This window comes from Phragmites australis, chromosome 1 (assembly GCF_958298935.1).
Source record: "Phragmites australis chromosome 1, lpPhrAust1.1, whole genome shotgun sequence".
In the NCBI taxonomy this organism is placed as follows: domain Eukaryota; kingdom Viridiplantae; phylum Streptophyta; class Magnoliopsida; order Poales; family Poaceae; genus Phragmites; species Phragmites australis.
The window spans coordinates 37693618-37709568 of NC_084921.1; positions in this window are offsets into that span (position 1 = coordinate 37693618).

Consider the following 15951-nt stretch of genomic DNA (forward strand, 5'->3'; position numbering starts at 1 on the left):
ATTTGATTGCCTGTATGCATTGTTCTAGTTTGACCTAACGGATGCAAATGTACACCCGCAGCCTGCCCCAGTGGATACAGACTGTTGCATCCGCTCATGCATGCGGGCACACTTATTAGTGTCACAAAATCATCTTTATACGGGCAACTAATCAGAATCTCAGCTCTTGCATCCGCTCATACGACCTCATATTAAGTCAACCAAAAAACTCGACTCAACCTATCCAGATATATATAACCAACCAAATACTTTCTTTTCAACAAATATAACTCCGCTCATTGTGAATCCATACATGCAATAGCACATGTCAACAACCAATCACACCCCTTGTGAATGCCAATGATAGAGGATCTCCGTGGTGGACACACTTGTTAGTGGATCACGGGCGTTCCCTTCGCGCACATAGCAGCACCACATGGTTAGCAATAGTTTAGCAAACAGAGAGGGAAAAGAAATCATTAACACTGTCGGTTTCAGCGCTAGTGGCAGGGGCGAAGCTACAACGTGCTACCGTGGTGTAGAAGAAAAAATCATGTTAACTGACTCATATTTACCGTAGGTTACTTTGAAAATATGTATGTTCCTTGATGTCTTATTAAATAGTATATCTTCATCATTTTATTGAAATATATGTATGTTCCTTGATGTAGTATGAGTACTCTATTATTATTTTAGCGCTAGCTTTGCCGTTGACTAAGTAGCAAGGCAAATGCTTTTTTAGTTCGTGGGCACCTCACATGGGCGTCGGAAAAGGAATTGGAACATGATGGGGTTGATGGTACGGTTTACTAATCCATCTCGAGCCCCATGATCGAGTAACAAACTCTTGTCTAGCAACTGAATTTAGGGCCTCCCGCTTGAGTACTGTAATCGAAGTTCAATGCAATATATATGCGTCTTCTGTCCTTCTGGTACATTGGTACAGGATGTACAGTTCTGGCCTTTTAGTAGATTCACATAGGTTTCCTCGGCAAAAATGTAAAAATAGATAACATATAGGGTCGTATTTACCATAATAAATAGTATATTAACGTATTTACAAATTTAATATATGTATTCAGCACTCATTCACTAGAAATATGTTTTCGGCATCTCAGATACTGAATACGACACTGTGTACCGTATTTATCACATAAGATACCAAAAATAGTTGTATGAGATGCCAAATATAATGTACAGTACCGTATTCGGTACCTTACCTGCCAAATATAGCCTCATGTGCTGTGCGCTACGCTAGCGATCAAAGAAAGAAGCTTGTACGTGCGCATTTAAATTTTTTATTTAACTCTCGATTTTATTTAAGAGTACAAGAATAATTCAAAAATTCTAAATATTTTTATGAGCAAACTAGAGCTCACTAGCAATCTGTTTTAATTGGTTTGACTATCAATTAAATATGACAAATGATATATCTAAAATTTAAATAACCAGATAAGGAGCATGCAAATAGGGATGTCATCTCTCAAAGTAGGAAGAGAGAATTAAGAAAGAAATAAAGCACAAAGAACAATAAGAAGAGACTTAATATTAATCTGAGAGGTTACCCGTTATTTCTAGCTTGGTGCCGACAATAGATTAAATAGAGCATATTTCAACTAATCTTAGAACCAAGGTTTCGTGCATGTTTAATTTTTTTTATGCAAATTGAATTATAAAGATAATATCACATGAAATGATAAAAATGTATATAAATAGAGCATTACAAAGGAACTCACTTTTGTCACCAAAATAAACTAGGGTTCGAAGTATTTTTATAAATTAGTACATCATATTAGAAGAATATTAGTGATTTTCTATATTTTTGAAATTTATTTGAGGCATTAAAAATTGATAGAATTTATAAATTAGGGTTATTTAAAAAATAAAAATTTAATTAAATATTAGCTTAGGCCTTTTGGATAAAACCAGTTAAAATGGATTGCTAGTAAACTCTAGTTTACTCATAAAAATGTTTAGAATTTTTGAACTATTTTTTATTCCCAAATAAAATTGAGAGTTAAATAAAAATTTAAATGCGCACGTACAAGGTTCTTCTAGCTTCTTTCTTAGATCGTTTTATGGCGCACAGCACGGGAAGCTGTATTCATCAAGTGAAGTGCCGAATACGGTATTGTGTACCGTATTTAACACCTCAGCTGTCAAATACAACCATTTTTAGTGCCGAATATGGTGCACAACAGCGCCGTATTCGGCATCCAAGGTGCAAAAAATATATTTTCAGTAAACGAGATACCGAATACATATGTTAAATTATTAAATACATTAATATATTATCTATTTTAATAAATACGGTTCCATATATTATCTATTTTTTACAATTTTTTTCAGGTTTCCTCTCTTTGTTTCTGCTAGCTAGTACGCTAGCAAGTACACACACATGCACCTCCATAAGTTGGTAAAATGCATGCATTTTATGTTTAGTAATCAGACATTTTTATACTTTGCCAAACGTGATGTAAATTCCTTGTAGTATTTTTCACTTAAAAGGTGATAAGGTAAATTAAAGCCACCACTTTCAAGTATGAAATTATAAAATATGTACTATGCCAACCACTGCATAGCCTAATCAGGTGTGACACCTCTCTGAGTGAAAGACCGGAGTTTGACTCATACATCGAGTTGATTTTTCATTGTGATTTTCGAGGATTTAGACTAACGACTTTGCTGCTAGCCTTTGCCCAGGCTATGGGAGAAAAGTACGGAGTACCTCAGTTTTTTTACTGGATGTTTTTGAATTTTCATGGCTTTAAGATGCAACTTTAACCATTAATTTTTATAACTTTAAATTAAGATATAATAACAAATTATAATAATACATAAATATCTCAACCAAAAATCTAATGATAGAATTTTCATAACAAATCTATACAGAACTAGGACGTCAAGTAAAAAAGAATGAAAATAGTACATTACTACTCATGGAAGTTAGTTATGAAACCTATGTATAATTTCTCTTACATCAAATCACAAATGTTGATTTCTATTTAGAAAGTTTTTCTTGGCATTTGAGAATTAATGCAAATTAAGGAGCTCTCGCTTATCACCACACGAATGTCTAGTTGCTGTTGATACTTACTCAGCGTTCGCACATTACAACGAGCCTCTTTATTTGGCTCCCTATAGCCAAATGTAGAGATTTATAAACTAAAATCATTCTTTAACACTATGTATTTGTCTCTCTATTTTTACCAACTTCCTATCTATTCCCTTCCACTCTCTACTTATGGAGAAGGGGAATCGACTCCCTATCCTCCATCCCGCTCCATCACTGTCTTCTCACGCCAGTCCACTCGCTCGCCCTCCCGCGCTAGACCTCCCGCGCATGCCCTCCTCCGCCTGTGCACCCACTCATGCCTTCCTCTCCTTCCTGTTGCCTGGACATAGCCGAGTCGCTGCGTGGCCACTGTGGCTTGGCCATCACCCATGCCGGCCAACCACAGTCCGACACCCCTTGGCCTTATCCTCTCCTGGCCTCCCCCTCTCTCTCCCTTCAATCTCTCCCTCTCATTTCCTCTGTCGAGTCGGACACAGTGACCGAGCATAGCACCACCACCATGGGAGTTGATGTGTCGCTACCCGATTCTGAGCTACGAAGCATGGATCTGTGAGGGCCAAGCCACTTCAAGCCTTTTCCTCGTCCGATTTCGCCGTCTCCCGCTCGACCGAGCACTCCATCGCCCCTTCCCCCAAGTTCGATGACCACTCCCACCCCTCACCGTCGCGTCACCCCTCTGCACACCCTCTCTCCAATTTGATAGCAAGGTGAGCTGCACAGTGTCCCTTAGGGTCTTTCGTGAGCGCTGCCTATGGTCTGGCTAACAAGGAGGCCTTTGCAAGTTGTCGCCTCTGTACTCCCGCCGTCGGCCATGCTTCGGCCGGCCCATCGCCCAAGAACCCCGCCATTGAGTTCGCATTGACGCGTTGAAGCTGCTACTGCTGACAATCTGACGGGTTTCTCCGCCGTTCACCGCTGCTTGGCCTGCACAATGCTGCCACAATGGCTGACACACTAGGCTCAAAGCAAGGAGGAGAGGAGGAAGGAGATGAATGGGTACCTTAGCACATAGGTTAACCTATAGATGATCTGTCTTGGACTAGTTGTAACTCAGTTACAAAGGTAAATGTCAACCTGTTAGAGTATAGAGATAAGAAATAGAGTTTATTGGAGAACGAGAAAATTTAGAGAAATAATCTTTTATATATGACTTCCTATATAAAAATATAGGAATGGTTCATAGAGAGTCTCTTTAGAATACTCTAATTAATGAAGTGCTAACCATGGCATGTTAGCAGCAAATTAAAATACACTCAGGTACACGGCTTTAGCTATAGGCGTAGACCTACAGGCTACAGGTCATAGTAGCGGAGTAGTACTACATGTTGATGTTACCCCGGTAATTACCCAGTATATATATGTGCCACCACTAGCATTCTTCAGAGCATCTCCAACCGAGCCCTCTTCTCACCCTCTATCCTATATTTGAGAAAAAAACGATGAAAAATAGTCTCCAACCGACCCCCCTATCCGACCCCCTTTATTTGAGAAACCCTCAAATATCATCCCTCACCCCCTACATCTAGGGACTCCTCATCCAACCCCTCATTTGGGAGAGAGAGAGGGAGAGAGGGGAGAGAGAGGGAGAGAGGGGAGAGAGAGGAGAGAGAGTTACCAAATATTAATAAAATAGAGGTGATTCGAATATAGGGGGTCAAATATAAGAGGTCGGTTGGAACGCGTTGAGAAATAGGGGATGTAATCTGGATGAGGAGTCCCTAAATAAGAGGAATAAGGGGTCAAATATGAGTAGTCGGTTGGAGATGCTCTTAGCTCGTCAACTCTTCTTGGGTAACGCTATCTACGGATCATGAGCAACGAAAAGAACAGCCGCGCATCGATCCTCCCATGCGCATCGCATATGAACAGTGGCGGATCAGGACCATGGCTCTCTCCTCTTCTTTCTTTATTTTTTTCCTTTTCTTGCTTCTCATCTTCTATGCTTAAAAATGAAAGGGGGGCTTGTGGACTCGCAGATGCACCCGGCCCCGTGAATCCACCCCTGCATGTGACCTAGCTAGCTCTTCTCGGATGAATATTTAGCTAGTGCATAAAACACCGGAATCTATGTGATATATTTTAACCTGACAAGTAAGACACCATAATATCTAGTAGGCCAACTTAAGTTATTCAATTATTTTTGTTCTTTTCGAGTCGGCATGGCCTTTGATGGGGGGCTAGACAAGTGTACTTTGCCCGGCCCCTAACTAACGCGAGACTGCAAGATCATCGAGGAATGAAGCAGCCGTGCAGTGAAAGCAAAGCTCGTTCCTTGCCCCCCAGAGAAGCTTGGAATGGCTGGCGTTCCTACTATACACTCTTCCGATGCTTTTTTTTTTTTTTTTTTTTTTTTTTGTACACGGCATCCACATATCCTGTTCATCTCCTCTCTATTTTTGCTATGTGACAGGCGTCGTGAATCTTCAGTAGCTCTCGTCCTTCAGCTTAGATCAGCATGGGTACATACAACGTCGATCAACCTAGCCAGTACGTAGTGATTGTTTTCTGCAGCATTTTTTGTGTATACACGTTCACACCCGACACCGGAATCCATCCGTCTATTGTATACAGTATACGTGAGTACGACGTGGCATACATGTACCGGTATTGGTACCGATTGCCGCGCATGTGGATGCACATGGGGATCGGATCGGAGCGGACAGCGACGTACTCGGAGCTGCCCGGTGCCCGCGGATGGATTGGATCGATCGCAGCGCGCCGTAGTTGTCCGGTGCCGTGAACGTTGTTGTCTGGTTGAGCTAGGCGGGCGGGATTTCGCTGCAGCGGACTCGTGGACTAGATTACATATTGAATCAAACTTTAATTAGGTATTATGTAATCGCAGATCTATCTGGACTACCCTCTGAGTCCGTCACTGTCACTGTCAGCCGCAGCAAACACTTATAGTACACTGTCCATGCGTTAAAAAACACAAATACTAGATCAGGGTTTATAAATGCGTTTGACCTTTTAAAATCGGTTCTCGGCAATTACCACAAAAGCCGCGGTAACCATACAGTAATTCGGTTGAAACTGATTAAATTTTGTCAATTTTTTGTTATTTGAATTTTGATTTTGAATTTAACTGAAAATCGATTGATTTATGAATACGGTACGAACCGAATCGATCGGTAACCATGGTAACCGTGATAACTGATCTGTTACCAAATGATTTTGTGAACCCTGTACTAGACTCAATAATATTAAATACAAACTTAAAAGTAGGAAGATGTGAATACTCCATGAGATCAATACCGTAGATTGATTTCCTATGAAATCAAAATAAAGTAAGATGTTATCTGCTAATTTTTTTCATAATTTATTTATTTTTATTAGTAAAATGTATTATATATATATATAGTAACGAGTTGAGAAGAAATGGCAAAAGTGAATTAATTATTTAAATTTTAAAAATATTTATTAGATAAAAAATAGTGAAAGATGTGTCACGAAGACCAAATCCTATTTTACGTAGTAGAGATTACATACATGTTTGATTCGCGCTCCCCTCGACTGGCCGGCCGCGGTTCCAACACGGGCGTCAGTCGCGAATTACGCTACACGACGTAATCCGTTGTCGTTTTCGCCTTCTTCCCCGTCGATGGAAGCGAGATCTCGGTGACTCGGTCAAATATATGCTGAGATCATATTCATGGGAAATCGAGAGCCGGTTACGCCATTTTCAGTCGGACCCACCGCATCTGCCCACATGGCCGGCCGTTCCCGTACGCCCTCCACATGCGGTGCTTTAATGTGCCTGAGCTTCCGCGGCGAGAGACGCGAGACTGCTCTGCTCCGGCCATGCATCCGGGGGGACCGGTGGACCCGTGCTGTCCGCTCCACCGACGCCTTCTCTCTCCTCCTGCTGCTTTCACCGCACCCTCGAGTCTTTTCAGACTTCGGGCCCACGGCCCCGTCGTGTCTTGCGTCCGCGTCACGTCTTTTGCCCTGTTCCGGTTTTGGGTGGAGCAGCACCGCTCGGGCGTCGGCACCGGCAGACCTGGGAGATCGCGGCCGCCGATCTTGGGGACCGTCGTCTTCATTGCGCAACGTTGCATGCCGCGCGGAGGACTTCCGGTGCGGTGCGGTGCCGTGCAGAGGTTGCCTTGATTGCATGGCGACTTGGATCGCATGCACGGCCGGGGCTCCCTTGGAACCATCCACGAGACCACGATCCCAGGCAATCAAGCGCGAGCAATTCGTTTCTTCGCACCGACCAGCTCCACAGCAACCGATCGATTCGCGGCACGCAGTAATTCGCCACAAACATACGGTGGTCTCCCTGAGTTGAGGTCCATGCCGTCTGACAAAAGCAAACGCGTGCAGGGTTAAATCATGGAACCGCTTGCGTCTCTGGGCGCCCAAACCGATGCCAAAACGGGCCAAACACACAAGGACGGTGCTGCAGCCTGTGGAATGTGGTGGAACCACGAGAGGTGGCACTCGAAATCGCGCGCGCGGGCACTCTGGCGCGATGCGCGGCGAACAAGTGGATCGTGTTGGTAGTTTGTTCGGTACCAGCCAAGACGTGCTGTACCCGACTTGCGCTCATTTAATTTACCGTTGGGAATGTTGAAAATGCACCTGAATTCGCTGGAACTTTGATGAGCAAGCTTAGGAACTGGTCATCATGGAAGAAACAGGGGCAAACCAAAACTTTTTGACATGACAAACTAGCTGTCTAGACATAAGGCTAAAATGAATTATAGTGAAAATGTCAATGTCGTATTACCAAAAATTTCGTCGTCAAACTTCGCAAATTGATGCAAAATCTGGTTAATGGCACCAAAATTCTGGCAACCAAACAACAGCCCCTTTCGAACTATGAATATCCACTAAAACAGCTTGAACAAAGGCCTGTTTTGCTTTCCTGTTGAAGTTGGCATTGGTTTCAGAACGGTGATGGAGGGAATTACCCTTTGATCTCTTCAAAAGGTTGGGGAGAGAACCTCGGCATCGCACCTGTTTGCCGGCAACAAGTCGATGCAGTTGTGGTCCACTCGGCAGAAGAAAACATATTTTCGGCACCAACCACGTGATTGACTGCTTTTGGAGAGCAAATCACGCCCAGTTTATTATGCCCACTAAAGCACAGGCATACTTCAGTTTTCTTTTGTGATGTTGGGCTTCCACATGCTAAATCTACGGCAATTTGCAGCTGATAAGCAGCTGCTGAGCACCTGAGCCTGGATTTGCAGCATCTTGGTTTCAGTAAACGCCCAAAATAGTACAGTATCTTGGTTTCAGTAATCGCCCAAAATCAGCACGCAAACAGACAAACACCAGGAAAAAAGAACACGGCTGTCTTAAAAAGAAGCGAGTGGAAAGCACCTCAGCTCCAGTGCTGAACAGAAAACCGAACGTAAACTACACCGGCGCCGCGAACGAGTCCATCACGGTTTCTTGGCGACTAGCGGTGGAAAGCTTCCCGGCCCACGGGCCACCGAGGAGCCGACCCGGCCTGGACCTGCCAAATCCCAGAAGCACGCGGCGACGCTAGGGGGCCACAATTTTTTTATCTATATATTTTTTAATTTTTAAAATTACAGAAATATACGACTATTTTAAAAAATTGTAAAAATATATGCTTCTCGCCCGTTTAGTGGACGATTTAAATTTCTTGCCCCACTGAACATGCGAGATATTTAAAAATCACCTCAAAACCGAGCAAGAGCGCGAGAAGAGGCCACAGTGGCAACCACATCGGCTGCCACCGTAGCTTGAAACTTATCTCCCGCTGGACGAGTGATAAGTTAAAAATCCCCTATCCAGCGGGTGAGAGGTCTCGGCTGCACCCCCCGCTCCCCTGGTGAGGCCCAACACCAACCTCTCACCCTTCCAACGACGAGGTAACTTGTCGCTCTCTCAACGGACGAGTGATTCTCGTCACCTATATAAGGCCAAATGCACATACCACTCAAGCTGGTTTTCAATTGGTGAGATCTGAAGCCATGTCAGATTCGATCTTCGTTGGTGATAAATAACCTAATCTTTGTATTTTATTTTGCAAGCCAGTTAGGTTAGCCATAAGATATAATTTTGGACATAGGTTAGTATGTTGTATTGTTATTAGAGCAAGGTTAGCATATCTAATTTAGGGTTAGTTGTGTTGTTATCAGATCCAGGTTTTTAGAGCAAGATAGTAACAATTAGACCCATAATTTGATAGTTGTTTTGAAAGAAAAAATGTTGGGGAATCCCCCACTGTGGTAAATATATATTATATAAAAAACGAGAGAAAAAACAAGAAGAAAGGAAAAAACAAGGAGTTCTAGACAATAAGAGAGGGGAAAACTATACAAGAGATGAGAGCCAGAAGGACACTAGCGATTTCAAAGGCTTATGGACCCTATTTAACTGTAAAAGAAATTCAAAGTTGAAAAATCCTTCCATCCAAGGAGGGAAGGCCTAACATTTCTATAAATAAGATTGTTTCTCTACTTTCAAATGCTCCAGGTAGCGATAATGAAGATCTCCATAAAGAAAGACTTCTAAGAATCTTTTGTAGCCTTCTGCATCATCATGAAGAATTGAAGATTGAGATCTCAATACATCTGGATAGAGGACTAGCAGTTGGCGACAAAGGGGCAAGTGAAGAAGAGATGAAAGACAGTTTCTTCAATGTTACTAGTGCACAACACACAATTGTAGTTATTTCCTTCAATCTTAAATCACTTTCTTTTTAGGATGTTTCTTGTATTGAGTTTGTCTATTAGCAGCAAACATGTAAATACTCTGAGTTTCCTACTACAAGTAGCCCTCAAAATCCAGCGGAAGGGAGGTAGAGGTTGAATGTTTTCAAAAGGTTCGTTGTAGAATTTCTTTGTTGTGTATGTACCATTACCCCAAATATAGTGTCATTTATCATTTTGGTCTGATCGATTTGGAAGGGGTTTAGTTTTGTATGTAACACTGTGAGCTCTTGAAAAGCCGAAAGAGGTATATAAAAATGTCTGTGAATTGACATGTCCTCTCTGAAATCAGCCACTCAGGCATGCTCAATTTTAGCTTAGGAAAACAACCTGGGTAGCTGATCCTTAAGCAAGATATCGTCCTAGAGATCCAACCAAAGCAGAATTGTTCGACCTTTGCCAAGGTTGCAGCGTGATATGCCCTGAAAGTGGTCTGTGAATTTAAGAATGTCTCTCCACAAAAAGGAGTCCCTGTCATTGTCAACATGAGCACAGAGTGATTGGCCTAGTTTGTATTCCGGATTAGTTGAACTCAAGAGAGGTCATGGTTCTTTTAGAATTTATGGAGATGCTTCAAAAGAAGAGCTTCATTTTGTAACTAGAGATTGACCATTCCTAAGACTCCATTTCTTTTAGATCTACACATCTTTTCCCAGGCCAACAGGGGTTTCTTAAAGATGTTTATATCCTAACCACGCTATAGACATTATCTTCTACCATGTCAATACTTTGAATAACTCGAGAGAGTAATTTGAGGATGCACATATAGTAGGTTGGAAGAGCTGACATAACCGAATTCACCATTTCTAATCGGGGCAATTAATTTTTTGCCACCCTTACGAGTGGCAATTATGCTCTCTCACTGACATGTGAGCCCATCCGAGTCACTTACAGTGGGTCAGGGTGGCAAATTGTTAAGCGGTCACTTGTAAGGGTGGCAAAAAATTAATTGATCCTTTCTAATCTGCATGCCATTGTAAAAAAGTTAGAAACAGTCGATAACCTTCTTTCCACATTGTTCGTAAGAGGGGGAATGATCCTCAATTTTTGGACAGGTGGTGTGAGGAACTGTCCAAATTATATTCGAATTAACTATTAGGATGATCATTTAAATAGATGAGAGCTAGCACACGCCCGTCTTTCGACATGCCATGTGCTAACCCACATCCCACCACAACGATGGTGACCCATAATGTTTAACCTAAATCTAATTTTAGTAGTCTCGGCATGTGTTTTATGCTAACAATCGGAACACACGTTTTTATAATAAACTTCATAACATCAAGACATAATTAAGAGCGAGTAATGTAAATATATTACAAGTTCTTAAATTATTACAGTTTCAATAATTTTCAGAACAATGAACGCTAGGAGGACAAAATACATATTTTTATCTCCTAGCCGGTTAGAGTTACTACACAGCAGAATTAAAGTTCATAACAGCAAAAGATAGGTGGCGCTATTTTCTTTGAGGCATCACCCCAAAACAACATGAGTAGCTCGCACTACTCTTACCCGTCGCCAACATCTGCAGACATAAAGTAACCATACACTACTTCTTTCTCACCTACAAAACTCAACAAAAAGTAAGGTGAGCACGAAGGTACTCATAAGACGTAATCTATATTGGGTACATATAATAACTCGACTACAAGAATTATGCATTTGAGGATGCGTAGCAAGGAATCAGTCACAAGGTTAAATGAATTTATATACAAAAGTATTTTATTGACTCAAGTGTAAGAGCATCTACAATTTAACAACTCGTACATTCCCAACATGAAATCATAACCATAAACATATCCGTCACTCGATCATATTCTCTCCAACATAACCAACACTAGCCACTTCCTAACATACCACAACATCCTAGCATGCTGATAACCGAGAGTGCGGCAATTTAAATTGATCTTACACCCTGTAGGCGGTACATCTTTACCGACACGACTCGGGTCCACCCACTTGACCATCAAGACAACCTTTCTCATACCCGGAACTATCCACTTGCACATGCCCCTATAACACCAGGGTTACCTCGAGTATATCCTGGATACCTCCGGCTCCCCACCACATTGCTTCTCCTTATCTTTTTTCTCTTACGCGTCATAGGGTCGCAAGTCAAGCGTTAGCACGACATATGATAATAAGCTCATTCATACATTTATTGAAGATGTGGAAGTACAAAAGGTGCTTAAGCCAATGGCAAACAACAGTCAGTGCTTAATCGATGCAAACAGTCTATGACATTCGAGTTCCTCTCTCGAACTACCTGTGACACCGTTCATATCTCGTCTCATTCTCACAACTCATACATCCCAACATCATTTTCATTATGAAGCAATAATTAAACCCTATAGCTCGCGAACGATGGTCGAACCACCGCTTGACTTCTACTAAGGACATATGCATTGCTAAGCATCTCGGATAACTTTTAAGTTAGATAATAGTATTGTTATACCCAGTTACAATGATAAGGATCAATAGTTCAAGATAGGAATAATACATCAACATAGGTTTTACCTACAATTTCCAACATCGATTCGTTAACATGCATAACATATATAAAGCGATACTTTATCAAATTAGACACCAGAAAATCCAAAGTAAATGTAAAATATGCTTAGATGCTTATCTTGTTGCTCTGGCGCTTCGCTCGCGTATAGTTCCAGTTCAGTATCGGTCTCGACCACTTGAACCATCGACGCATCACCCTCTAAACAATTTAAGAACACATCGGATAAACAAACGAACGAACGGAAATATATGCTTATGATGCATGATTGTGAACGAGATGAAATGTGCTAGGTTTCAAAAGCATTTGCAAAAGAACACCTAAGCGATTGGGTTAAAAAATGTTTGAACATCTAGACAACCTAAGGTTCCAATATACTAAGTAGATGGTGATCAAACCGGCCTATGTGGCGGTCAGACTGTGTGGATTGAACAGAGAAAAAAATGGTACTGAGTAGACCGGACGGTCAGACCGGACCCATGGCGGTCAGATCGATCCTAGTGGCGGTCAGACTCCTGACTATAGAGTTTGACTGGAAGTTTGACCGACCAAGTCACAACCTGGCGGTCATACCGGTCTTATCGGCGGTTAGACCACTAAGATTGGCCGACAACACTTCGGCGAGGTTGCCGGCAGTGCCTTTGACCATGAGGGTACTAAAACACTCTACAAGATCAGGGAAGTGTTTCTTGGGTGATTTGGGCAACATGCACGGGGCCAAACTCGAAGACCCCATGGATGAAGTCCATGGCTAGGTGGAGCTTAGGTCTAAGCGAAATGGGGATCGATTAGAGCTCTAGAATGACAGGGAAATGGTAGGAGAAGTCTCACCTCGTTGTGGGGAAACTTTTTAGGGGGTTGACCAACTCTGGGGAAGCTTTGATTCGAAGATTGGGCTCCGGGGTGGGGTTTGGCCTTGAGGTGGAAGAAGTCACGTGGAAGCATCTCTGGCGAAGAAGACGGTGGGAAGGAGCTCGGGGAAGCCTTCTGAGAGCTTGGGGAAGTCCTTCCCGTTGATCTCCGGCCTTCGAGGTGATCCCTCTCTCTCTTGGTTTGGTGGAGAGAGAGAGAGAGAGAGAGAGAGAGAGAGAGAGAGAGAGAGAGAGAGAGAGAGAGAGAAGCGAGTAAGAGTTGGTTGATGGCTTTAAGGGGAGCCTCTGTGCTCTGACGGTCAGACCGCGGGGTTCCTAGGTAGACCACGGGAAGGGCCCATGTGATGAAAGCCTTCGTTCTTTTCCCCATTTCTTCATTTTCGTTTTCTTCTCCTTAAATGGCTTTGGGTTCTTCCTAACTATCTCTATATGATTTCCACTCATAATACACACACACATAGTGAAAACACGCATTGATAAATAACGTAACATTTTCGAACGTGTTTAATTACTTAAATTAAAATCAACCACATGAAGCATGATGTCGTGATGATTATGCATGCTTAATGACTATATTAGGGTTTTGGGGTGTGACAGGTGGTCCCGAGAGGAAGACTAAGGTAGGTAAATGGGAGCTTGCTGATGCAGCAACCAAAAACACCAACCAATTGAGAAGCTTTTTCATGATCAATATTGATAGGAACTAGACATGATTTATCAAAGTTAACCTTGAGTCCAGTGGAAGCAGTAAAGGAATTCAGAATTGCCTTCAAGCAGAATAACTCATTTTGAGAACCATTTAAGAACAGTCGAGTATCATATGCATACCGAATAATTGGAAAATCTTGGCCCACTGCCATCTGAATAGGCATAGAGAGAATACCATTGATGTGAGCCTTGTTGACGATACACTGCAGGAGGTCTACTATGAACACAAAGAGTAAGGGCGAGAGAGGGTCCCCTTGCATTACCCCCCCCCCCCCGTCTACATCTGAAAGGTTTCTTGGTGCTCCATTGAGAAGCACTGCTGAGGATGCAATATTTAGGATATTCTTCTCCATCTAATTGATCGAACGTGTGCTAAAGCCAAGCTACATAGGCATAAGGAGGATGGCATTGTTCTCTATTGTGTCAAAGGTCTTTTTGAAATCCAGCTTTAGAATAACGATATCCTTTTTTGAATGATGGTATTGGTGTAAGTATTCATATATCCAGGCCAAACAATCTTGGATAGTTCTTGATTTGATAAAAGCATATTGATTCTTGTGGATTAGAGGGATCATCACTCTCTAAAGTCTATTAGCTAGAAGCTTGGTAATCAACTTTAGACTAATGTTGAGAGGAGAAATAGGTCTATAGTCTTTCATTGCCACCGGGTTGTTTTTTGTGATAAGAATGATGAAAGAGTTGTTTATGGCCTGGAGGTCAATGGACCCATGATAGAATTCCTCACAAAGCAAATAAAAGTCATCCTTGATGATAGGCCAACACTTCTTGAAGAAAAGGTCATTGAAACCATCTGGTCCTGGGGATTTATCAGAAGGCATTTCTTTGATGACCATATCAATTTCCATCTTGGAAAAGGGATTAGAAAGGCGGTCAAGGTGGTCAAAGGACTGGACAATATCATTTAGATTAAACCACATTCTTGGACTACTTGAGGAACTCATTCTTGACTCGAAAGCATTATATAATATTGCAGCATTTTCTTCGTGGTTACTGACAAGCCTACCCTCATGGGACTCAAGAAAGGTATTTGTGTTCTTTCTGAATCTTTCAGTAGCTGCAACACTGAAAAATTTAGTACTTTCATCACCAAACTTTACCCATCTGATGGAACATCTTTTTCTCCAATATTCCTTTTTGCAATACAGGAGCTTTAGGATATGCATTTTGAGGATCAATTTGAAGTTTCTCTCTTAGATGAAAAGAGGTCTAATCTCTTCAATTGTGTCCAACACCATAAGAATACCACTACACTGAGTGATCAAAAGATTTAACTAAGAAAGACTTTTACTCCATCTCTTGAGAACCCTCCTCAACAATTTAAACTTGGTTGAAATCTTCTTTGCGCTGTTAGATTCTCTGACAAGAGCCATCCAAACGTTGCCAACAATCTCCATGAAGCCAGGCTGATCAGCCCAAAAGTTTCCAAACCTGAATATCTATGTTCTTCATATATTTGTTACAATCTGCACAAAGCAAGGAACATGATCTGAGGTTGGCTTTGAAAGGGGGAAGAGGAGAGTATGTGGAAAGTCAATAATCCAGTTGGTGGATGTGAAGCACCAATCAAGTTGCTCAAGAAGAGGGTCAAGCTGCATTCTACTATAAGTGAATTTTCTCCCTTTTAGAGGGATTTCTAAGAGGCCCAAATTGCCAATAACTTCGTTAAAAACTTCAATGTTACTCAGGTTTCCTCCCGACTTATTTCGATCATCTAGGGATTTGTAGAGATTAAAGTCACCTATGAGCAGCCAATTTTTCTCATCCACAATATCTAGCCCATTCAAATATGTGAGAAACTCTACTCTCTCAAAGGCACTGTAGGGACCATATATGTTCATGATAAACCATTTTCACCATTGAATATAGAAGTGAAAGCCATGGTCAAAGCAAAAGGAGTAGAGAAGATGATATCTCTAATAAAGTGGGCACCAATCCAAGCCACAAGAAGGTCACCTGAAGCACCAATTGAGGGAATGAATGGAATTTTGTTAAATCTTTTAGGGGCAAACTTCTTAAGGATTGAGATATCAATCAATTCCATTTTTCTTTCTTGGATATAGAAGATGGAGCATGCACTTTCCTCAATTTCCT